Raw genomic sequence first — 24,092 nt, forward strand, 5'->3', positions numbered from 1 at the left:
TTGTTTTAAAACATATCTGGAATTTGTTTTAATCAGATGTAGTAAACACATAGGGATGGAAATGACTGTTCTTACCCTCACAGACCCCCTAGAAACACGAGGCAGTGCACACCATGAAAGGCTGCACAGGGGATGAGCAGGGGCAGGCAGGAGGCAGAAAGCAAGGAGAGTGCTGGCAAGAACTTTTGGTGGTTTCTCTGAGAAGCCCCAAGTGAAGCAGGATGAGCAGGTTCAGGATTGGCCACTTGGAATAATTTCAGTGCACTCTGGGGTTGAGTGGGGGGTGTCCATAATTGTCCGGTACCTGGCCCAGGGGTGACAAGGGAAGGGAGACCAAGACCTGAATGTGAAAGCTAATAGAGGAGATGGGTCGGGTGTGGGCTTTGGATTGGTTGGTCTGCATTGGAAAGCTGGGCTCACAAGGAAGTCATTTATAGTCTCTAGAAATTGGCTATCCTGAAAGGGTCAGTTTCTCCAGGGTCAGCAAAGGTCCAAGGGCAAAGCAACAGGACCCTGAAAATAAAAATTATGGTTAGTACACACATATGTATAGACTACTTTTGTTTGTCCATTCATTTGTCTGTGGACATGTGGGTTGTCTCCACCCTTGGGCTCTTGCAAATATTGCTACTCTGAACTCCAACACACTAGTGTCTCAGTCCCAAACAGCCTAGACATTTTTTAAATGAAGTTAAACCTAAAATTTATTTTTATTCAGAAATGAGGAGGGATGTTGCACCAAAATCAGGAGTTGGAACACAAAAGTCTCAACTAAATTAATATGTTTAGGCCAACCTCATGCAGCCCCATTTCTTCAATGACCCTGGCCAAAAGCAGTGTGAAGCCTGATTTTCCCCTAGTAGCCACCACTGAGCCATCTTTTTTTTTTTTTTTTTTTTTTTTTACTTCAAAAAATGACCCAGGTCCAGTGGCACAGCTCTATTTAGAGACAGTGCTGACCTGTGGGAAGCTGGGTGCCCTAAAGCCCTCTGCCAACACAGAATTTTCAAAAGTCCAAAATGTGAGACTCAGGGACTTCAGAGTCCTGGTTGGGTGCCTGGGTCACACTCATGACTGCAGACCAGACTGAACTGCACATTCCTAATCCATGCCATGGATTAAAACATCATCAGAGGGCCCTTGTTCTGTTCACTTAGAGTCTCCTTCTTGGCTGTAGTCCTTGGAGGCAAGAAGAACAAGACCTTAGACCGTGAAGTCCAGTGACTACCTTTGTAGTGATGTGGGAATGATCCTAGACACCAGTGATCCTCTGAAGTCCAGTTTTATGATTTTGTCTACAATATCCAGCAACAATGTATTTGCCCCATGGCCCATGATGCTAAGGGGAAAGACAGAGATAGGGAGACTCTGCCCTGGGGCTCAGCCTACCCTTCGGGTTATTCCCAGTGCTATGCCTCTCTGATATTTGGGAAGCTGAGAAAGGCTTTCCCTGCCTGAAGAAAGCTTGCTGCTGCCCTTTCCTGAAATGCCTCTCACTTTTTTCTTTTTCTTTTTTTATATTTTTTTATTGTTATAATACATTTGTCTCTTGCAACCACTTTCCCCTGAATCCTTTCCCACTTTGGCTTAGTCCATGGGTCCTTTATACATGTCCCTTGATTTGACTTTTCTCCTTCTTTTCCTCATTACCCAGCTCCCTCCTTCTCTCTCATTACTGTTGGTAGTTTTTTCTTTCAATGTTTCTGGTTATATTTTTCTTGCTTGTTTGTTTTGTTGATTAGCTTCCACCTACAGGTGAGATAATGTGGTATTTGTGTTTCATCACTTGGCTTATTTCACTTAGCATAATGTTCTCCATTTCCATCCATTCTATCATAAAGGGTAATAGCTTGCTCTTCCGTTCTGCTGCATAGTATTGCATTGTGTAAATGTACCAATTTTTTTATCCACTCATTTACAGATGGGCACTTAGGTTGCTTCCAGCACTTGGCTACTGTAAATTGTGCTGCTATGAACATGGAGGTGCAGAGGTGCTTTTGAATTGGTGTTTTGGGATTTTTAGGGTATAGTCCCAGTAGTGGAGTCTTTGGGTCAAAAGGCAGTTCCATTTTGAGCTTTTTGTGGACATTCCAAACTGTTTTCTACAGTGGCTGCACCAAATTGGATTCCCACCAACAGTGGACTGGGGTTCCCTTTTCTCCACAACCTCACCAGCACTTGCTGTTTGTTGATTTGTTTATGATGGCCATTCTGACCAGTGTGAAGTGGGATCTCATTGTGGTTTTAATTTGCTTTTCTCTGATGGCTAGTGATGCTGAGCATCCTTTCATATGTCTCTGGGCCCTGTGTATGTCCTCCTTGGAGAAACGTCTGTTTATGTCCTTTGTCCATTTTTTAATTGGATTGTTTGTCTTCCTAGAGTGGAGACGTGTGAGTTCTTTATAAATTTTGGAGAACAAATGCCTATCCGAGGTATCATTTGAAAATCTATTTTCCCATATGGTTCGTTCCCTTTTCATTTTGTTGATGTTTTCTTTAGCCATTCAGAAGCTTCTTATTTTCATGAAGCCCCATTTGTTTATTCTTTCCTTTATGTCCCTTGCTCTAGGGGACATATTTATGAAAATATTTCTATGTGGGATATCTGAGAGTCTCCAGCCTATGTTCTCCTTTAGGACTTTTATGGTGTCACAGTTTATATTTAAGTCTTCTATCCACCTCGAGTTTATTTTTGTTTGTAGTGTAAGTTGGTGGTCAAATTTCAATTTTTTGCATGTAGCTGCCCAGCTCTCCCAACACCATTTGTTAAAGAGACTATTTTTATTCCATTTTATACCCCTGCCTCCATTGTGGAATATTAATTGATCATAGAGACACAGGTTTATTTCTGGGTTCTCTGTTCTTTTCTATTGATTTTTGTGTCTGTTTTTATGCCAGTACCAGACTGTTCTGATTGCAGCTGCCTTGTAATATAGTTTCATGTCAGGTATTGTGATCCCTCCTACTTTGCTCTTCTTTCTCAAAATTTCTTGGCTATTTGGGGTTATTTATGGTTCCATATAAATTTTTGAAATGTTTGCTCTATATCTGTGAAATACATCATTTTAATAGGGATTGAGTTGAATCTATAAATTGTTTTGGGTAGTATGGACATTTTGATGATGTTAATTCTTCCAATCCATGAACACAGTATATGCTTCCATTTATTTGTGTCTTCCTCAATTTCTTTCTTCAGCGTTTTATAGTTTTCTGAGTACAGGTTTTTTACCTCCTTGGTTAAGTTTATTTAGGCACTTTATTTTTCCTTTTGCTATAGCAAATGAGATTTTTTCCCCTAATTTCCAATTCTGATACTTCATTGCTGGTGTACAAAAGTGCCTTCAATTTCAGAATATTGACTTTGTATCTCACTGTTTGGCCAAATTCACTTATTAGGTTGAGTAGCATTTTGATGGGGTCTATGGGGTTTTCTATGTACACTATCATGTCATCTGTAAACAATGACAGTTTTACTTCCTCCTTTCCAATTTGGATGACTTTTATTTTTTTTGTCTTCTCTGTTCACTATGGCTAAGTCTTCCTATACTACGATGAATAGAAGTGGTAAAAGCAGACAACCTTATCTTGTTGCTGATCTCAGTTGGAAAGCTTTTAGTTTTTGCCCATTGAGTATGATGTTGGCTGTAGGTTTTTCATATATGGCCTGTATTATGTTGAAGTATGCCCCCTTTATTACCACTTTGCTGAGTGTTTTTGTCATAAATGAATGCTGTACCTTATCAAATGCTTTTTCCACATCTGTTGATGTGATTATGAAATTTTGGTCTTTCCTTTTGTTTACGTGATTTATCATGTTTATTGATTTGTGAATATTGAACCTTCCTTACATCCCTGGGATGAATCCCACTTTATCATGCTGGATGATCTTTTTTATGTATTGCTGGATGTGGTTTGCCAATATATTGTTGAGGAATTTAGCATCTGTGTTCGTCAGCGAAATTGGCTTGTTGTTTTCTTTCTTTTTGTATCTTTATCTGGTTTTGGGATTAGGATGACTCTGGTCTCATAAAAAGAGTTTGGGAGTCTTCCCTCTTCTTGGATTTTTTGGAAAAGTCTGAGAGGACAGGGATTAGCTCTTCCTTGAATGTTTTGTAAAATTCTCCTGTGAAACACTCCAGTCTAAGGCTTTTTTGTGCAGGGAGTTTTTTTATTACTGCTTCAATTTCACCAGCTGTTATCGGTCTGTTCAGGCTTTCTGCTTCTTCATTCAATGTTGGGAGGTTATATTTTTCTAGAAATTTGTCCATTTCATCGAGGTTTTTAAATTTCTTGGCATATAATTTTTCATAGTAATTTCTTACAATCCTTTGTATCTATGGTATCAGTTGTAATGTCTCCTCTTTCACTCCTGATATTATTTATTTGGGTCCTCCCACTTTTTTACTTTAGCTTTACTTTTTTACTTTTTTTACTTTTTTACTTTACTTTTTTTTAAGCAGAAAAGTCTGCTTAAAGGCTTGTTGATTTTGTTTATCTTTTCAAAGAACCAGCTCCTGGATTTGTTAATCCTTTCTATTATTCTTTTAGTCTCTATGTCATTCAATTCTGCTCTGATCTTGATGATTTCCTTCCTTGTATTGGCTCTGGGCTTTGCTTGTTGTTGTTTCTCCATTTCTTGAAGTTGTAGAGTTAGGTCATTTATTTGAAATGTTTCTGTCTTTCTGAGGTAGGACTGTATTGCTATGAACTTTCCTCTCAGGACTGCCTTCGCTGTGTCCCATAGGTTTTGGACTGCTTTGCGTTCATTTTCATTTGTTTCCAGAAACTTTTTGATTTCTTTTTTTATCTCATGATTGACCCATTTATTGTTTAAGAGCATGCTATTCAGTCTCCATGAGTTTCAATTCTTTTGAGTTTTTCCCTTGATGTTGGTTCCTATTTTCAAGCCCTTGTGGTCCAAGAAAATGCTTGTTAAGATTTCAATTATCTTCATTTTGTTGAGTCTTGTTTTGTGTCCTACCATGTGGTCTATATTTGAAAACATTCCATGTGCATTTGAAAAGAATGCGTATTTTGCTTCTTTGGGATGAAAGATTCTATATATGTCAGTTAATTCCACTTGATCTAATGCGTTCTTCAGTTCCACAGTATCCTGATTGATGTTTTGTTTGGAAGATCTATCCATTGTTGACAGTGGGGTGTTAAAATCCCCTACTATCAGTGTGTTGCTGTCTATATCCTTCTTGAAGTCCTCCAAGATTTTCCTTATATATTTGGGTGCTCTTATGTTGGGTGCATATAGGTTTACAATGTTTATGTCTTCTTGATGGATTCTTCCTTTGAGTATTATGAAGTGTCTTTCTGGGTCTCTTTTTTTATGGCCTTTGTTTTGAAATCTATTTTTGTCTGATATAAATATTGCTACCCCTGCTTTTTATCCCTGTCCATTTGCTTTGAATATTTTTTTCCATCCCTTTACTTTCAGTCTGTGTAGGGTTTTTTTTTCTGAGGTGGGTCTCTTGCAGGCAGCATATGTGTGGGTCATGTTTTTTAATCCATTCAGCTACCCTATGTTCTTCAATTCGAGAATTTAATACATTTACATTTAAAGTTATTATTGACAGGTACTTATTCATTTTTTTCCCTTTGTACCTGTGTTCCTCTCTCATTCTTTTTCTTCATCTTCTTAAAGCAGTCCCTTTAGCATATCTTGCAATGCTGGTTTGGTGGAGGTGTATATTTTTAGCCTTCTTTTGTCTGGGAAATTCCTTATTTTGCCTTCCATTTTAATTGAGAGCCTTGCTGGGTAGAGCAGCCTTGGTTGCAGACCTTTGCTTTTCATGACTGGGAATATTTCTTGCCATTCCCTTCTGACTTGTAGTGTTTCTGTTGAGAAGTCAGTTGTTAGACTTATTGGGGTTCCCTTGTATGTTACTATCTCTTTCTCCCTTGCTGCCTTTAGTATTCTCTCTTTGTCTTTGATATTTGCCATTTTAATGATGATGTGTCTTGGAGTGGGCCTCATTGAGTTCCTCTTAAATGGGACCCTCTGTGCTTATTGGATTTGTGTGTCTTTTTCTCTCCTCCAAATAGGGAAATTTTCCATCATTACTTTTTCAAACAGGTTCTCTATCTTTTGCTCCTCCTCTTCTCCTTCTGGTATCCTTATTATACAGATATTATTACATTTCAGGTTGTCCTACATTTCTCTAAACACCTCTTCATTCTTTTTTAGTCTTTTTTCATTTTCTTGCTCTTTCTGAAAGTTTTTTTCTACCTTGTCCTCCAGTTCACTGATTCATTCCTCTGCTTCATCTACACTGTTTTTGATTCCTTCCACTTTGTTCTTCAATTCAGAAATTGTGTTTTTCATTTCCTCTTGCCTCTTGTTGATAGTTTCTATGCCCTTTTTCATGAGCTCATTGAGCTTCCTTAGAACAATTGTTTTGAAATCAATATCTAATAGTTTACTTGCCTCTATTTCATTTAGTTCTCCTTCTGGGAATTCCTCTTTTCCTTTCAATAGGGGGTTGTTTCTTTGTCTTCCCATTATTTGTGAAACTCTTCTTTTTTGCTTCTGCTTCTTAAAATGATCTATCTTGACTTCCTGACTTTGGGATATGAACTTCTATGTTAGGAGACCTGTGAGATTCAGTGGTGCAGTCTCCTTGATCTCCTGAACTTGCTGCTCTTGTATGCCTTTTATGCCATTTATGTTGGTTCTCTGGAATTAATTGGGTTTTTATTGTTGTTTGGTCATTCTTTGGTGGGACCTACCCCCTAGCTGGTTGACTGAGGGTCATTCTGCCCACCACATCTTGTGTGTTTGTGTGTAGGTGTTCCTAGAACAAAACCACAAAGCCCAGAAGCAAACCCACATCAGCCAAAATGACTCTCCCCTTCAATCCCCCTATCAGCAGCAAATGAACCAGTATTAATAAGGCTGTAAAGAGATAATAACAATTATAAGAAAGGAGAGAAATAAACTATTAGTATAAAATTTAATGACGTAATAGGCAAAAACTTGATGGACCAGAGATGGACATTAAAAAACTATGCAGTAAAGAAAATGCCCAAGTCGTGGAGAAGACCAAAGTGGATTTTGTCTCGGTAGCCTCTAGTATTTACCACTGTTTTTTTCTTTCTGGATCTGCCTGTGGTGATGTCACTTCCAGGGATCTACTGCCTGTGGCTTTCTCCTTCAATTGTTAGTCACCATGCACTCTGCAATTAGGCTTTGGCACTACAGGGCCAGAGCAGTGTCCCTCCTGGGGGTGGGGCTGTTGTTTCCTCTCAAGCTGCTGAAGCTCAGGGGAGTGGCCTGTCTGAGCAAGATGGCTGCTGCCATATGAGGGATGACTCAGCACTGGGATCCTGCAGGCTATTCCCTCAGATCTCTCCCCAAAGTTTCCTTCCTATGTCTCTCCTCAGGTGTCTCTAGCCCACTCTCCCCCTGCCTTTGCCTGAGCCCAGGGTAAGTGGCGCTCAATAAAAATTTATGCATTCACATTTTGAAAGGCTCTTTGCATCTCCAGCTGTCCATCTCTGGTAGAGAACAACCCTGCCACTTTTTGCAGCTGGCTATTATCTGTGTATTTTGGGGGCTCTGATGCTGTAGACTGGGGATCCCCACTTATGGTTTATACTCCACTCTTCTCAGGGAAATCCAGCTGGCCATTTAAATACCCCTCTGCTGCTGCCACCCATGAGTGCCCAGCCAGCCTTCTCAAGTCTCTACTGCACTCCTTACCAGTCAGGTTGTGCTAAAGCTGATTCTTCTGTCTGTCAGAGGTTATAAGGCTTCTCTCTCACTATTGTTCAGTTGTTTGTTCCAGGGGATTTCTCCACAATTTAGTTGTAATTCCAGATTGGCCTGGGAGGAGGTCAGTGTGACTTCCATTCATTCCTCCTCTATCTTGAAAATTCCTCTGCCTGTCACTTTATTCTGAGAGCAGATCGCACACTAGGAAGACCATAGAGCTTTGTTCATTTGGTAAGTGAGTCAGTTTTGGCTGGTGTTTAACAGCCACACTTTCAGATTAAGTCCACAACACACTGCTTAACTTGTCAGGAGCACACTGGGGCAAAACCCACCATGGGTCCCCCTGAAGGAGTCACCAGTTGTCCTGTTAGGATATAGATTCCTCGGCATTGTGGTAAAGACTGGGAGACTGAGCTGGGTACAGGGTCCAATCAGGTTGGGGGAAGCTCTCCAGGGTGATTATAAAGTACATCCTTGTATTTGAGGGCATATTAAGATCATTTAAATAAGCACCCACTCATAATTATGTAAAACACATACTGTGAATTTGTTGTAGGCCAGGCTTGGGGCTGGGCACATGGCCTCCTGTGTATTTTAAACTCAGGAACAGTCCTGTAAAGATGCATCAGCCCTGGCTGCTGACAGATTGTGAAAACAGGTGCTGTTTTCCCAGAGACTTTCCTGTAAGATGAAACAGGAGAGACAAGCTTCAATGGCATGTGTCAGATTCTGCAAATATTGTCAGATATAAACTTTTAAGTTACAAAAGATTTAGCCAGCAAATTACAACAAAAATTTAGGCCACCAGTGACCATGTTGCTATATACCATGCCTCCAGGGTTTCTGAGAGGGTAACTTGAACATGGATGACTTTGGGAGTGGAGTGATGACAGAACCTTTAAGCCAGTCTACCACCCAAATGGGAGAGAAAGAACGAAGCGAGCAACAGTGCTTACGGCAGGACAAGTGCAGCGATGAAGAGCACCACAGGAGACTCTGTGATGCAGCTGTGACCCCCTGCTCATTTCTCAGCTTCAGCCTCCCTCAGGGCAGGGAAGAACAACTGGAGGGAGGACTGTGGAAATCATACTGCTCTTGCAATATGATTGGAGATGACACCTGGGCTGGGGCCAGAGACTCTGCATTTATGACAGGCCATACTGATGCTGTGGTCCAGGGACCCCACTCCAGCAGCAAGACCCTCAATTGGATTAGGTGTCAGTGAGCTTGTGGCACATCTAAAAGGCCAGGTCTGTTTAGTACCCTATGGAAGACCCCCTCTCTCTAGCCCTACATCACTGCCCAAGAAACCCCCTCACATGGGCCTCCTTCCTTCAAGGTGAGTGCTAGCACCCCAGTTACCTTCCCTGGGCCTATGGAGCTTTTAATGATGCTGCATTGTCAGAAGCCAGAGTCACAGGACTTAACCACCAGCTTTCAACTAAGAAAATGCCATCCAAACAATTTTTATAACCAGATTCTACATTGCACTCTCTCAGGTTATTTGAAAAACACTTACAATGCACATGATAACTGTCTGCTAAATTGAAGAGGAAAGCCACATCTGACTCAGAATCTGCACAACAACCGACTACCACACGCAAGTCACTAAACAGTGCATAGCACAGGTCAGCAGGAAGCCCTTCCTCTCAGCTCTGACTTTCCACTCAGACAAGTCACCATGAACTCCTCACATGGCTCCGATAAAGAATGAATGTGGTCTCCACCTTAGAGATTATTAAGGAAAACAAAGTGAATCAAATGCAAACATTCAGCTGTTTCCTCAAGCCCACAGAAGGATGTCTTATGAGTGGTGAGGCCACAGTGGCCTGCAACACCTGGTGGCCTAGCCAGGAGGCTTTAGAGCCATGTGACTTTCCCTCTCTCCCTGGCCCTTCTACATCCCTCCAGTAATTCACTGAAATGGACTTTTCCCCCTTTCTCAGAGCTTGCCACTAAGACTAGGCAACAGAGAAAAGGGGAAACTATCATATTTAGAGAAACTGAACTCATGCACACTCACTTATACTTCCACCTGCTGACTGTGGAGCAAAACAGAACATCAGCCAACCACTCAGAAAGTATTTGTTGAGCACCCACCACAGACTAAATACTGTCTCTGGTGGTAAAGAATCTTCTGTCACAGTTACGCACCCAGGAACAGGACCATGAGTACATGACAGACTTCAGGAAGAGATACGACTTGTATTTTAGAAAATAATGAAGGGGACATGCATGAGTGGGAGGCAGGACCCCAATGAGGCCATGCAGCCCAGGCCAAAGTACACCATCCACATACATACTCGGGTGTTCTCACTGTGGAATTCTAGGTGGTGAGAGGCTGAGAGGCTGCCACAAGTGGTCTTTAGCAGCATGCTGAACAAAGGAGGAACAAGGTATAGTGTGGACTTGCTGGACAAAGGGAACAGAAAGTGTGAGCCCAGGAGTGAAAAGGGACAGTGTATCAGTCAGCTTAGGTGCAGTAACAAACACCACAGACTGGGAACTTAGACAGCAGACTGGTTTTTCACAGCTCTGGAAGCCAGAAGTTCAAGATCAGGGCACCAGCATGGGTGGGTTCTGGTAAAAATTCTTCCAGGTTTGCAGATGGCACTGTGTGCTCATAGCAAGCTCTGGTCTGTTCTCCTAAGAATGTTACCAGTACCAGCACAAGAGCCCCATGCTTGTGATCACATTCAATCGCAGTGACCTCTCAGAGGCCCCACCTCCAAATACCATCACATTGACAGTGGGCGCTTCACCATGTAAAGTGGGGAGGGGAGGCACACATTCAGTCAATAACAGGGAGAAATATGGGGCCCAGCCAGGTCTGGAGAGCAGTGGACTTGCCCACTGGGCCAGGGCTTGGGCTCATCCTGTGGGTGCTATAACTGTCTACATAATGAGGATGGTGCACATGTTCTTGCTCACAGCACATGCCAGGATCTGGCAAGTTAATGAAGAAGTGGGGTCCATTGCCTCCCCTTGACCCGGAGGGCTAGAGCCAGAACAAGCTCAAGAGGGAGGACCACAGGTCCAGGATTACAGCCACCCACAGGTATCTGACCTCACTCTCCTGCCAATCCAAAGGAAGGCAAAAGTAGGGGAGCAGTCTGACAGGTCCATAACCATTGTGTTCTGGGGCATGGGGACCTGCAGGGACAAAGGCACATTCACCAGCAGCACAAAACAGCTTCAGGGATGACCCACCCATAGGCCAGCAAACAAGGCTATGGGGGTCCACTCTCCAGGGGGTTGGCCTGCCCCTCTCAGGGTGTTCTTTTTCTGACCTCCACAAACACTGTGCTCATGCTGGACACAAGAGGAAGGAGCTGGGAAAGGCAGAACCTGCTCACAGATGAGAAGAAAAAATGAGTGGACTAAAGTGTGAATGTGGCCAAACCTCCCCCCTCTGCACACAAACTCACATTGCTTCTACATCAAGATATATTTTGGAATTAAACAGATATAAATTACTGTGCATGTACAAAGGATTCTGTATCTTCAAATCCAAAGCAATCATCTCATGCAAAGTTCATACTGAGAAAGATCTTTTGGAATGGAACAGTTGCATAAGTGTGGGATTAGCTGTACTTGATTATAAATGAATGACAATGAGTGGAGAGAACCTCCTTTATATTGAATACCTGCCCCTGCCCCTGCCCCTGCCCCCATCTTTGAGACTCAGCTTACAGCCCAGGTTTTTGTTGCTTTTTTATTTAAGCCTTCTTTGACTCCCCATCATTTCCATCCTAATGTAGGTGCTTGGCCCATGCCACTCTAGAACACCAGTACCGTTACTGAGGACCCAATCTTCTGTTCAGTGTCTGGCCCCCCCAACACAACTGAGCACTCACAGGCCTTCCTCCTTGGAGTGAAGGACCTGTTCCGGAGCAAGGTGTACATTAGGATGCAGTGAGTGTTTGCTGAGTGAGTGAAAAAACGCCAGCCCTTGTCAGTCCTCTGGGAGCTGAAGCTCACGGCTACCCTGAACTCCAGGATTGTCACCATCTCCATGTTCACAGATGAGAAAACTGTGGTCCACACATCTGGTTAACTGGTGAAAAAAACAGAATATAGACTCACCTCTGCTAAACCCATAATTTATGCCTTTGGCTCAAACAATCTCTTATATCTTTAACAATAACCTAGACTGAATCTTGAGAGGAACCATAGGTCTAGGAAGAGATTCAGGGAGGTAGTCACTGTCATCATTTGGTGTTGACAAAGCTTCCCTCTTCGTTTAGAGGTGACCAAGAGTAACAAGTGACAAAGTGTCTACTCTCCCAGTTAACAGTGAGACTCAAGTGTCATTCCATCTCCGTCACTCACAACTCTTTATCACCACCTTCTCTAGTCACTCATCAAGCATTTTCCAGGTGCCCAGAACTCTCAGGTAATGACCTAGGTGATGTGGAGACGCACAAGAAAATACGTGACTGCCTGTCTTCAAAGAGCTCACTGGTTAGCCAGCCAGGAGATAGGCATTCAAATCTGTAATCATAATAAAGTGTTGAAGGGTTACAAATGACATTTGTCAAAATCTATGTGAAGCAACAAGGATCAAGGGGAAAGGGAACAAAAGTCTATAGGGACACAAACCTTTGCAGAGGAACCCACAGGCTACTTAGCAAAGCATCATGCTGGGGCCTGGAAGACCTCTTCCAACAGTGACAACAGGGGAACTGTGCTGCCATGGTCACAAAGATGGAGGCCTGGAGTACACTGTCTGAGCCTTTGCACTTCAGGGTGCTGCACACCCACACACTGGGGTCACCAGGGACTATGACATCAGTTCATGGGTTTAAATCCCAATCATCCTGCTTGACCCTAGCAAAGCAGCCTCACCTCTCTATGGTCAAGCTTCTCCATAGGTGAGGTGCAGTCTCATGGGTGGCCCCTTGCTGCAAACAGTGAAACCAAGAACCAGCTCCTATGACAAGCAAGGATCTCCACAGCACAGTGGCCTAATGAGGACACAGCACTTGGCTGGGTCACCCGGGACCTAGCCATGCTCAGTGACCCTGGGCACAGTCATGATTTCATCAGAGGCGGACCCAACAAGAGTGCGGGGAATAAGAAAACAAGACACAGAAGGATCAGCTTCCCCAAGGCAGGCTGATGAAAGGACGAACACTTCCTCTGGTGTAGGCCAACCAGCTGCCATGAGGGGGAACCCATGTCCTCCTCACCTCCTCCAACCCGAGCACAGGAGACCTGGAGTCTGCTCAGACAGCACACGGCATGCAACCCCTGGCATCCCATGCTGGCCAGAGAGGCTGAGTGGCCCCAACTTCACTGCTGCCTCCCAAATCTTGCACAAATTTCTCTTGAGGAAAACTCCAACCTGGCACCTCCCAGGGAGCATGTGCAGACAGGTCAGAAAACCCTCCATAACCTCCTGCCTCCAGGATTCATGCCCATGGGCCCCTTCCCTTGAGGGCAGCAGGGCCTGAAACCTGCCTTTAACCAGTAAGAGAAGGCAAAAATGAAGAAAGCAGTCAGGTGTTATTAAGGTCTCAAGTCAAAAAGTTAGGGTAATCAAAAAGAGGTGGTTCTGGAGGGCCTGACTCAACCCAATGAAAGCCCTTAAAAGAGAGACAAGGCCCTATCTGGAGTCGGAGGCCCTCTCCACATTGCCAGCTCTGAAAAGGGAGCTGCCCTGCCATGGGAGGGGCTGGGAAGTAACCTTGGGGCAAGGGCCTGGCATCCCCAAGAACACAGGAACTTCAGTCTTAAGGCCACAGGAGGTAAACTCTGCAACCAACATGAATGATCTCAGAAGTGATCTCTCTCTAGTCCAGACTCGATGTGAATACAGCCCAGCTGACACCTTGGGACCCCAAACACAGGACCCAGATGAGCCTTTTGTGGACTCCTGACCCTCAGAAGCTGTGACCTAATAAATGGGTACTGGTGTGTGAGACATTTTTTATGCGGGAATGGAAAACTAATTTATGGGGGCATTCTGGGAGGTACAGTGCCTGCCTGGAGAGGTTGGTGCAGCGCAAGCACCACACCTGGGCCCTTCTGTCCAGGCAACATGAAAAGGCTGTGATCCCAGCAGAGACCAATGCTCTCTCCTGAATGTGCAGGGCCTCTGGAGATGCCCTGAGACCAGCCTGCCCAGCCTACTCTGGGCTAGCCACCCGCATTTCACTGCCCCACAGTCACCTCTGAGGTGGCCCCTGTTGCATCCAGGCTCCTCTGAGTGATCCCCAGGCCTGCAGACCTGTGAGCTAAGAAGCAGAGAACCAGCATGGAAGTTCCTGCATCCCCAAGCCTGTCTGGATATTGCTACTCCATCCTTTCTCCTCCTCTAGGTGGGAGGGTGGCCAGAGCCCTGGGGGCAGACCTCAACCCCTCTCCTGCCCTCATCGTGCTGGGTGTGTAAGGAACTGACTGATCCAGGGGGTCTTTCTGTCCTTTTATCAGAGTCATCAACAGCAAACCGGTAAGATGCACAACATAAGGCAGAATATCCACAAAACCAAGTAAGAGTTGGTGTTTTGTTGCTTTCTTACTGAGCACAGGCACTGGAAGACCTTGCATTTTCAATTTCCCACCTCACTGAGACTCGACATGAATCTGGGGGTGTGGGCTCTATTACTGGCCGAAAGTGTCTGAGCTGGCCACAAAGACAGCACCGTCTCTGAAAGCTAAGGTAAGAAAGGACTCTGAGCGCATGCACTGTCCCAGCCCCAGTGGAGAGGATGAAGCGTGCAGGTCCCAGGCTCGCTTGTGATTTGTCAGGCCAACACAGGCCACAGAATCCTCCCCCATTTGATGTCCATCCTCCGAAGGGGTCTGGCTCAGAAAATTGCCAAAAGGAATTAAAGCTGGGATAGGAAACTTACAGAAGGTGAAGCCGTCAATTTCTTTTCAAAACAGCTTCTCTGCAGATGGAATTAACTAGCAGGTGGAACTGCTTTCACTCTTGCTGTTTATGTGAAAGCTTTGGGGATTTCTGGGACTTTGTATTCTAATTATAAAATGTTTAAAGTACAATATAATCATCTATGCCTAAGAATAACACTAAAAGCAACATTAAGAGATGTTATTTTTCATGAAAACTGAAGTTGCAGCTGTTGCAAAAACAGGGCTTGCCAGGGAGCCGAGTCCCAGGCTCTGGCTGGCAGCCAGGCTACCCGTGTCAGCTGGTCAGCAGTAACCACAGGGTAAGTACTCCCCTGTGGACTTCCCTAGGGAGCTGCTCTTGGGGAACTCTACTGTGAAGCACGGCACTTTCTGCAGGTGCACTTATACATGTGAAATGAACATTGGAGTTCTCTGGCAATGTTATCAATTGAACATTAGTGACTGCTCCAAAAGTGGCCATCTAAACAATTATTACGTGTTTCACTGATCCCACAAGCCAGGCCAAAAAAAAAGAATTTTTGGAGCATATTTTGTTCTAGTTTGTCTTTCTACCCATCTACACTACCTCTATCCGTCCTGTGTATAAGAAACTCAACTTTTCAGTGTTAAGTGATAAGAAAACTGCTCTAAAAGGTGATTTCATTGAAGTTGAAATTCTGTGTACATCATGTCTTTACTCTGTACACAAAGGAATAAAATTTTTACTAATAACAGAGCAGGCTTTCACCCCACCTCGAAACACTGGTTTGAAAAGCACCAGAAGCTTTGCTCTCCCGAGCCCCACCCCGCCCTGTACATTGGCACATATCTGCCACGGGCATTGGAACAACTTGCTTGTACGGATTCTTGGGGCAGTCTGGTGAGGCCTGTGGACACCTTCACTGAACAATGTTTTCAAATCAATAAATGCATAAGATTACAGAGGAAACCAGAGTGAACTAGAGCTACAAAAAAGTTTTTATTTAAATGACAAGTTAGTGGTTGTCTGGTAATTACCACATTGAGGTAGTGGTGTCAGTGAATGTTAACCGTGGAACTTAGCCATGACCCTGCCCATGGGCACCAGCAGTACTGTGAACACAGCTGCCAAAAATGCTGAAGTGCAGATAGTGTTTCCTCATCCACGCACAAACACCCCCAAATGTTAATACGAGTTCCCTAACCAGGATTAGGAAGTCTCAATGCAAACTTTCTCTGCCGGACTGTGTGATAAGTCTTTTTAATGGACCCAACCATCAATCGCAGCACCATCAGAATAAAAATTCACAAAGCTCCTACCACAACTGAGTCCACAAAACAAAGATCCTTGTCCCTTCCCAAGTCTGTCTCTGGTGGTCATGACAATTAAGGTCCTGGGTTGCTCTGTGGATCCCCTCCCAGCACCCCATTCTTTTTGTGTGGAACCAGGAAAGTAAATGTAGACACAATGAGGCCAAGCACCAAGGAAGGAGAGAAATCTCTGGAAGGCACTGAATCACTCTCTGTGTTCCAAAAGCCCTGAGGATAGCAGATTATCAGGAAAACAAATTTCCATGATTGGATTGGGGATGGAGGAGGATTTTCTTATATTCTGCTTTCAACCTGAACTTTCTAGAGAGGTACACATAATGGCCACGTAACATACTTTCTCCTCAATAATCGCTGTTTATAAAAGGGGGTTCATTAATCTGTCTTTGTCAGCACATCAGCTGACAAACCCACCCCAAACTGTGTAGACCCTAGAGCAGAGCACCCATGCCTTATTTTTTAAATTTTGGAGCCTGTAAGTCACTGCTCATGCATGATCTTGGAGCCACCCAGACTTGCCGATGGGAGACAAAACTTCATTCTTTCCACATTCATTTTCCAAGAACAGCCAGACACAGTGGTGTTCCTTTCAGCAACAATGTGGGTTAGGATCTATGTCCAAGGAAGCACTGCCTGCTCTATCTCTAAAGGCCAACTAGGAATGGAGAAGAAAGAATCGCAAGCTGCTTTTGCAATGTTTCCATGACCAAAATGGGATTTGCAAGTCTATGAATTGTGGGAAAGTTCTGTGAGAAGAGAGGAGTGTATAGACCAAGGAGCTTTATTTACACACTTCCCTGTCTCCTGGGCTATATCCTGGGCTATATCCTTCCTCTACCTGCATAGCAAAAAAAAAAAAAAAAAAATGCTCATCAAAACAGCAGACTCATTTCTTCCTTTTTAACTTTTCCTGAAAACACAAAGAAGAAAAAAGGGCAAGTACAAGAGACATTTTAACTAAAAGATCCTTTCCTTTCCAACTAAAAACATATCCAAATGTTGCTTCCTTAAGCCTTACAAGGAAACAATTTTGGAACCCTTTGTATAAATATTGGTGATAAAGTCCCTGACTCCAAGCTCTGTTGTCCCTGAGATCTCAGGTTTCTCAAGCCTGCCTTGAGGGGTTCATGGAGTGAGGATTTACAGAGCCCACCCCACAGCTGTGCAGGCTCTGCTGTCCTCTGTTATGCACATTGGGAGGTTAAAGAGCTGCTTCTTCTGAGACACAGGAGTTCATTCAAAAGCCACAGGACTGAAAGGTCAAGGGGGCCCTTCAAGCACTCAAAAGAGTGCATGGCTCTCTCCCTATCTCCAGGATGGTTGCAGCAACAGTAAAGCCTACAATAGTAAGCAGGCTTCAGCCACAGCCTGCCATAGGGAATGGCCTGCAATCACCCTCCAGGGAGACCTAGGGGCTGAAGGTGGCAAAGGAAGACCTACATTACTTTCATTAAAGACTTATGATCTCATTCTGAAGAAAAAGATCCTCGCACAGCCCAGAAAGTCAGCATGAGAAGGGAAACATGGCCATAGGGGTACCGAGTGCCAGAAATCCACCCATGGCAGGTGAGCATGGAGAGTGAGAAGCAAACTTGCAGAAGACAGGGCTGGGCAGCTACTGGAGGGGCATCTGTCTCAGGGACCCACAGTGGACTGAGTGTATGTGGAGAAAAAGGCTGAGTGGGTACAAAAAGGCAAGAAAGATGCCAGTCATACAATCACAGATTGACACAATAGGAGCTTGAGACAGTGAATCCTCATCACATGGCTGGAGAGACAACTGAGAACCACTTCACATGTGATGTGAAGACAATATTGTCATGGGAAAAGGATCTGAGTGAGCGGGTGGAAGGAGAATAGCTTATTCCACTGATATCCCATTGGGTAACACAGCCTATATGACACAGAGAAAGATAGAAATGGAGATAAAGAGATAAGATAAGAGAGAGAAGAAAAGAGAGCAAGAGCAGAGAGAAAGAGAGAATAGCTTATTCCATTGATATTCCATTCGGTAACACAGTGTATATGATATAGAGATAGATGGAGATGACAGAGAGAGAGAGAGAGAGAGAGAGAGAGAGAGAGAGAGAGAGAGAGAGAAGGTCTCTATGTGCCATATCAAAAGACAATCTCTGATATGAATGTCTTGACCTAGGACCCACATGTAACAAATGTGTTTATTGCACAATAAAGGTTAAATAAATTTTCAAAGACCGAAGTAGTTAACACACTGCTATTGGGATTTTCTTAGATAAACTAATTCAGCCACTAATCTGTTGTTTTATAAATTAACTAGAATATTCTTTGAACCAATGTAGACTATAAGTTATTGGAGGAGAGGGGCCTTGCAGCAGCTCCAGGCACCACCGTGAGAAGGGGCATTCTGGGAGGAATGGGGAAGGCTGCACATAAACAGCCCCCAGGGTGCTGTAGGAGACAAATGTCCCAGCGCTGACAGACAGGCAGCTTCAGGTAAACAGTGTCCTGCGCGCTGACACACATTAGTGCCCTGACCAAGAGGGCGGGTGTGAACGCAGACTCCTGCCGCTTGACCAATCTGCAAACCCTGCATGCTGGATAAACAGACCGGAGCTGAGACTGAGCCGCCTCAGCCTTCTCACGAGACTGCAGGAAGTAAGATGGGCCCAAGTTTACTAAATTCTGCATCCTGCCCAGTGTGGCATTTATTTATTTTTAAGGACTAGACTGTTTTATGTCACCACATATTTTAACCATATTTAGTACATGATCTGTGAATGAAAATTCATATTAGCTAAGCCCTGATCCAGGGTTTGGAGGCAGAATGGTTTCCAGAAACTCTGCAGCAGGATCACTGGTTACCAATGAAGATTCCCACCTCCTCCCTGCCTTTGTGCATACTTCACACACCACATGATATACATGCACATGCATATGCACCAAAGACAGTGCACATACACACACATAAACACACTGCACAGATACCACACACAGACCACATATACATACCAAACACAACACATACGCATGGCATACACATGCATGCACACATCACAAACATACAACATGCACACAGCACATATACACATATGCATAAACACACCATGCACATCATATACATTATACATAAATTCACCATACATCATATACACTGCACACACATCACATGTGAACATACACATCAGGAACACACCAGATCTACAGCCCACATACCACACATCACACATAAACATACATCATATGCACACCAGATATACATACCACACACATCACATATACATGCCACACAGAAATCACACACCACACATACACATATACCATGCATATGCACACCACACACATTATATATCATTATACCATACATATCACATATAAACACACATCACATACTCACACCACACATGTAAACCACACCACACACATACACACAAATATATATACATACACACATCAACACATATTGTGTATTAGAATTGTGAGGAGTTCGGACCTGGAAATGTGCATTTTAACAACCATCCCTGAAGTGTGAGACTTGCGGCTTTCAGATGAACCATGCTTCAAACCTTTAAACTCTTCTGACTGGGGGGAAATGCTTCAGACAATTACAACAAGGAACACATCACACAGTTCCCCATATGGGCCTGGCACACACTGACTTCAGCAGCCCATGAGGTTGCTAATCTGAGAATTTTCACTGTAAGCCTCAAATAGGGTAGGTCCTCCCATTATCAGGCAATGTCCATGGTTGTTAATTAGAAGAAAAAAATGTAGCTAATCTTGGCAATTCAGGAAGTCAGGAAAATGCCTGGTACTAATGAGGTCAGGAACCTTCTATGGTGAGCTCACCATGGTTGACCACAAGCCAAGGCTCTGCAGGCATTATGGGACCTCAGGACAGCCTTTGGGCACCCTCGCCAGCCCTGAATGACCCCTTCTGACTAGACAAGTACCCCATAGCAAGGGAGAGACTGAAAATGCTGGTGATTTAACGAAACTCCTCAAGATAATAGTCTCCCTCCACCCCATGCCTCAAAGGTCTGTTCATCACACCAATGTCTTAGAAGGATGGACTCAGTTCTTCCCTCCTAGGAATTGGTTGATACCTCCCTGCCTGATGGAAGAGGCCAACCCCCACAAGCACCCCCCCCAACCCCGCCTTCGCAGGGAGAAGTTTTGGTGGGAGTGAATGGGGGCCCAGGGAGGTGAGGAGCCACAAGCTTTGCCTTGGTCCAGGAATTGTGGGGGCCAGCATGTCCTGTTTCCCCAAACACTGCAGGGTTGCAGGAGAATTTGGCACCCTCCTGCCATTTTCCTAGAAACCACAGCCTTCCTCTGAGAGGAACTCCAACACTACAAGGTACCTTTTTGCAGGCAATTTCTTCCACCCAAGAATATAACATATTTCTCTCTTTGTTCAAGATTTCTTTTAGATCTTTCAGTCAAAGCTTTTAGTACTCTGAATATGGGTATATTAGTCAGCTAAGGCCACCATAACAAAGGCCCACAGGCAAGGTGGCTGAAACAACAGCAGCTATTGTCTCACAGTTCCAGAAACCAGAAGTCCAAAATCAGGGTGTCAACGGTGTTGGTCCCTTCAGAGGCTGAGAGAGACTCTGTCCCCTAGCTTCTGGTGGTTTGCTGGCAATGTTTGGAGTTCCTTGGACTGGAGAAGCATCACCCTGATCTCTGCCTTCATGTTCACATGGTATCTCCCTCTGTGTGGATGTGTCTCCAAATTTCCTTTTTATAAAGTTACCAGCCATGTTGGATTAGGGCACATTCTTCAACAAGACCTCATCTTAACTAATTACAGCTGCAATAACTATACTCCCAAATTCAGTCACATTCTGAGGTACCAGGGTTAGGACTTCAATATCTGTATTGTGGGGAGGGGGGAGCACAATTCAGTTCATAACAATAGGTATCACAGATCTTTCTTTGCATGTTTATTGTATGATATTGTGATAATATGAATAAGACCTTTTCTAAAAATATATATTATCCTGTGACTGGCATTTGGAAAAATAATTATGGTTTGTAAATTTATCTTGGATCCAGCTACATAATTAAACTGGGTTCAAATTAGTGCAATTTATCTTGAATTTTTACATAGAAAAATTAAAACTCTCTCTCTCCCTTTTAAATATTTACATGTCTATTTTTCCTTGTTTTGCTGGGATCTCATAAACAGTGTTGGATATCTGTATTTGTTGTAGTCATTCAAATATTGCTTTCTGACAAATATGGAAATGCTTCCAAAACAGTATCATTCAATACAATATTATATGTCTATTCTATGTACTTTTCTGTTCTATCCAATTCTACTATCTTTTTAGAATTATATGCAAAGCTGTCTCTCTTTTTTTTAATCCCTGGAAAATATCTTAAATCATGTGGGGATGGATTGTCCCTCTAAAGTTACATGAGTCTCTCAAACCATGTAGCTATTATGCTAACTTTCATGGAGGCGGAACTGTTACATCTTTCATTTATTCTGTAATTTTTTGGTACATTCAAAATTCTTCTGATTCTTGAGGCAGTTTGGCTTTATTTTCTGAGGAAATTATAAATTCTATCAGGATATCCAAATTTATTTGAGTAAAATGTACATATTAGAGTCTTATAATTGAATTCTTCCTACCCCTTCTGCTGCGTCCCCTCTCTGACTTGATCCAATCTGCACATTTGTGAGTGCCTTTGTAGTCTGAGGAGAGAGAAGTGTTATTTTCCAAGACCTGAACTTCAATTTCATCAGTCATATCGCCTGGGTTTGTCTCTCATTTATATAATGTTTCCAAAATTACTGCCTTTGTTTTCATCCTTTCTTCATTTTCTTTAGTTTTACTTTGGTAGCCTTTTTCTGGCTTCGTGGGTTAGTATTTGGTTCAAATTTTCTCAATTGTATATGTTTCTGATTCATGAAATGTAGGATCTAAATTTCTCTCCCAGTGTCATTCTGGCTCCAGGAAGTTGCTCTGCTATATGGTTCTGCCCTCCTGTTCACTTCAAAATACCCTGAATTTAGCTTTGAGGTTTCTCCCCTGTACAAAGCCAATCTTTTGGGCGAAAACTAAGCCATGACTGCAGCAACTCTACTGCTTCTACTCTTGCTGAAATAAGTTTAAATCAAAACCCATACTCGCAGAGGAGGAAATAATGATCACAGAGCTATTAGCATGGTACCAGGGCTTGGCCATCATCCAGTGCACCCAGCTTAGAGCTGCACCAGACTGAGCCAAGCAGTACTTACAGTGTCTCCCAGCCCTCAATCTACAGCTGATCTGTGTCTGTGGGGCCACCACGGGCAAACAAGCTGGAAACCCCGAGTAAGAAACATGCAGGAAGAGAGGGAGGTGGGGAGAGCTGGGCACAGGGCCACTGCCTCTGCTGGCACAGCTTCACATTTTCATAGGCTGGATGGAACTATTGCTTGTCTCTTGGCCTCATGCCAAGCCCTCTGGTCCTAGCTGCATTGTCATCATCTCTGTGCTACTCACTGTTACTTGGGGCTGCTGATCCTTCCTAGAGCACTGCCCAAAATCTGGTATTCAAGAGTTGCTGCAATTACATACAACGTGAGATGGAGTTAAGAGCTAACCAATATTTCATGAGAAATGCAATCAGACTTTTCTCCCTTCCCCACTGGTTTTTTAATCTTGACACCTCCTAAACTCCACAATTTATGACCTCTCCTTCATCTCTCTCATTTATCATGGAGTTCAGCCTGCCATCGGTCCTTTCTTTTGCTCTGAAATGAGCTCCTGGGTGGCTATCATATGTCTTAATACCCGGGCTGCCCTGTAGGTTTGAAAGCGACCCAGAGCATAACCTTTGGGCCCAGTTTCCACCCCTTCCCCCAACCTCACCCCATCTGTTTTGTAAGCAGAAAACAGCCTATCAAATTTTACAGCCAGTTTTTCACTCTGCTTAGTATCTGTTGGCTTAGATTGCTGAACAATTTTACACAGCTGTGCAGCCAGACTAGAAGTTGGCAACTTCATATCTGTCTGCAATAAACTTACCTTCATTAAGTGTTCTCTTGGATTGCTCCATTAGGATTTCTCAAACTTCCTGGGCCTGTCTAGCAGATTCAGCAATCTAGCAAAAGGCCCAGAGCCACAGGCCCTGCAACTGCGTTTGTATAACTGGCACTGGAAACCCTTAGACCTGACCTGGCCAAAGAAACCTGAGACTTTTTTTTTTTTTTTTTGCAACAGGTGGAACGACAACTATGGCTGTCAGGAAACTAGTTACAAGTAATTCATGGGCTGCATCTGGTGGCACCTGGACCATTTAAATGTGAGGACATCTGACAGCTGCTGCAGTAAGTTTCTGCCCAAGCTGCTGCAACATACCCTTCCAGGGAGGCCATATATGTGCCTGTCCTGTAGGGAGCACACAGGGCAAGCTGCAGTCTGGGCCCCATGAATTTCTGGGAGTCCACAGTGCCCAGGAGGAAAGGAGCTATCACCACTGACCCAAGATACACAAAAAATACATTGCATTTGCATGCTCATGTTCATAACAGCACTACTCACAATAGCCAAGAGGTAGGAGCAACCCGGAGTGCATCAACAGATGAATGAAAAAAATTTTTGATCTATACATACAATGGAATATTATTCAGCTTTTAAAATAGAAAGAAATTCTAATACATGCTACATCATGAAGGAACTTAAGAGCATCGTGCTATGTGAAATAAGCCAGTTACAAAAAAAAGACAAACACTATATGATTCCACTTATGTGATGTACCAGAATATTCAAATTTATGGAGACAGAAAGTGGGATGATAGGTGCCAGGGCTCAGGGACTCAGAGAATGGGGATCGTGGTTTAATGGGTATAGTTCCAGTTTTACAAAATGAAAAGTTTCTGGATATCTGTTTTACAACAATGTGAGTGTACTTAACACTACTGAACTGTCAATAGATTATTGGATCAAAAAATTATGGTACATTTACACAATGGAATACTACACAGCAGAAAGGAAAAAAGAACTACTACACTTCGCGACAGCATGGATGGAACTAGAGAGCATTATGCTAAGCGAAATAAGCCAGGGGGCAACAAATACCATATGATCTCACCTATAAGCGAAACCTAACCAACAAAACAAAGATGTAAGGAAATAAAACCAGTGACACTGAAAGAAAAAGAAACCAACAGAGACAAGAAGGAAGGAGGGAGGGGTGGGCAGGGAAAAGGAAGGGAAGGGGCAAATCA

At 43.5% G+C, this 24,092-nt stretch overlaps 1 long non-coding RNA gene across 1 annotated transcript; it reads right to left on the reverse strand.

Annotated features, from left to right (window-relative positions):
• Positions 1-22,974, reverse strand: LOC129082354 (uncharacterized). Its single transcript, XR_008530398.1, has 3 exons — positions 22,891-22,974; positions 8,264-8,404; positions 1-513 (listed from the first exon to the last, which is right to left on the reverse strand). It is a non-coding gene; the product is annotated as an uncharacterized LOC129082354 (long non-coding RNA).
• Between the last annotated feature and the right edge of the window lie 1,118 nt (positions 22,975-24,092).

This window comes from Pteronotus mesoamericanus, unplaced genomic scaffold (assembly GCF_021234165.1).
Source record: "Pteronotus mesoamericanus isolate MK-2021 breed Mesoamerican mustached bat unplaced genomic scaffold, CSHL_Meso_final scaffold_125, whole genome shotgun sequence".
In the NCBI taxonomy this organism is placed as follows: Eukaryota; Metazoa; Chordata; class Mammalia; order Chiroptera; family Mormoopidae; genus Pteronotus; species Pteronotus mesoamericanus.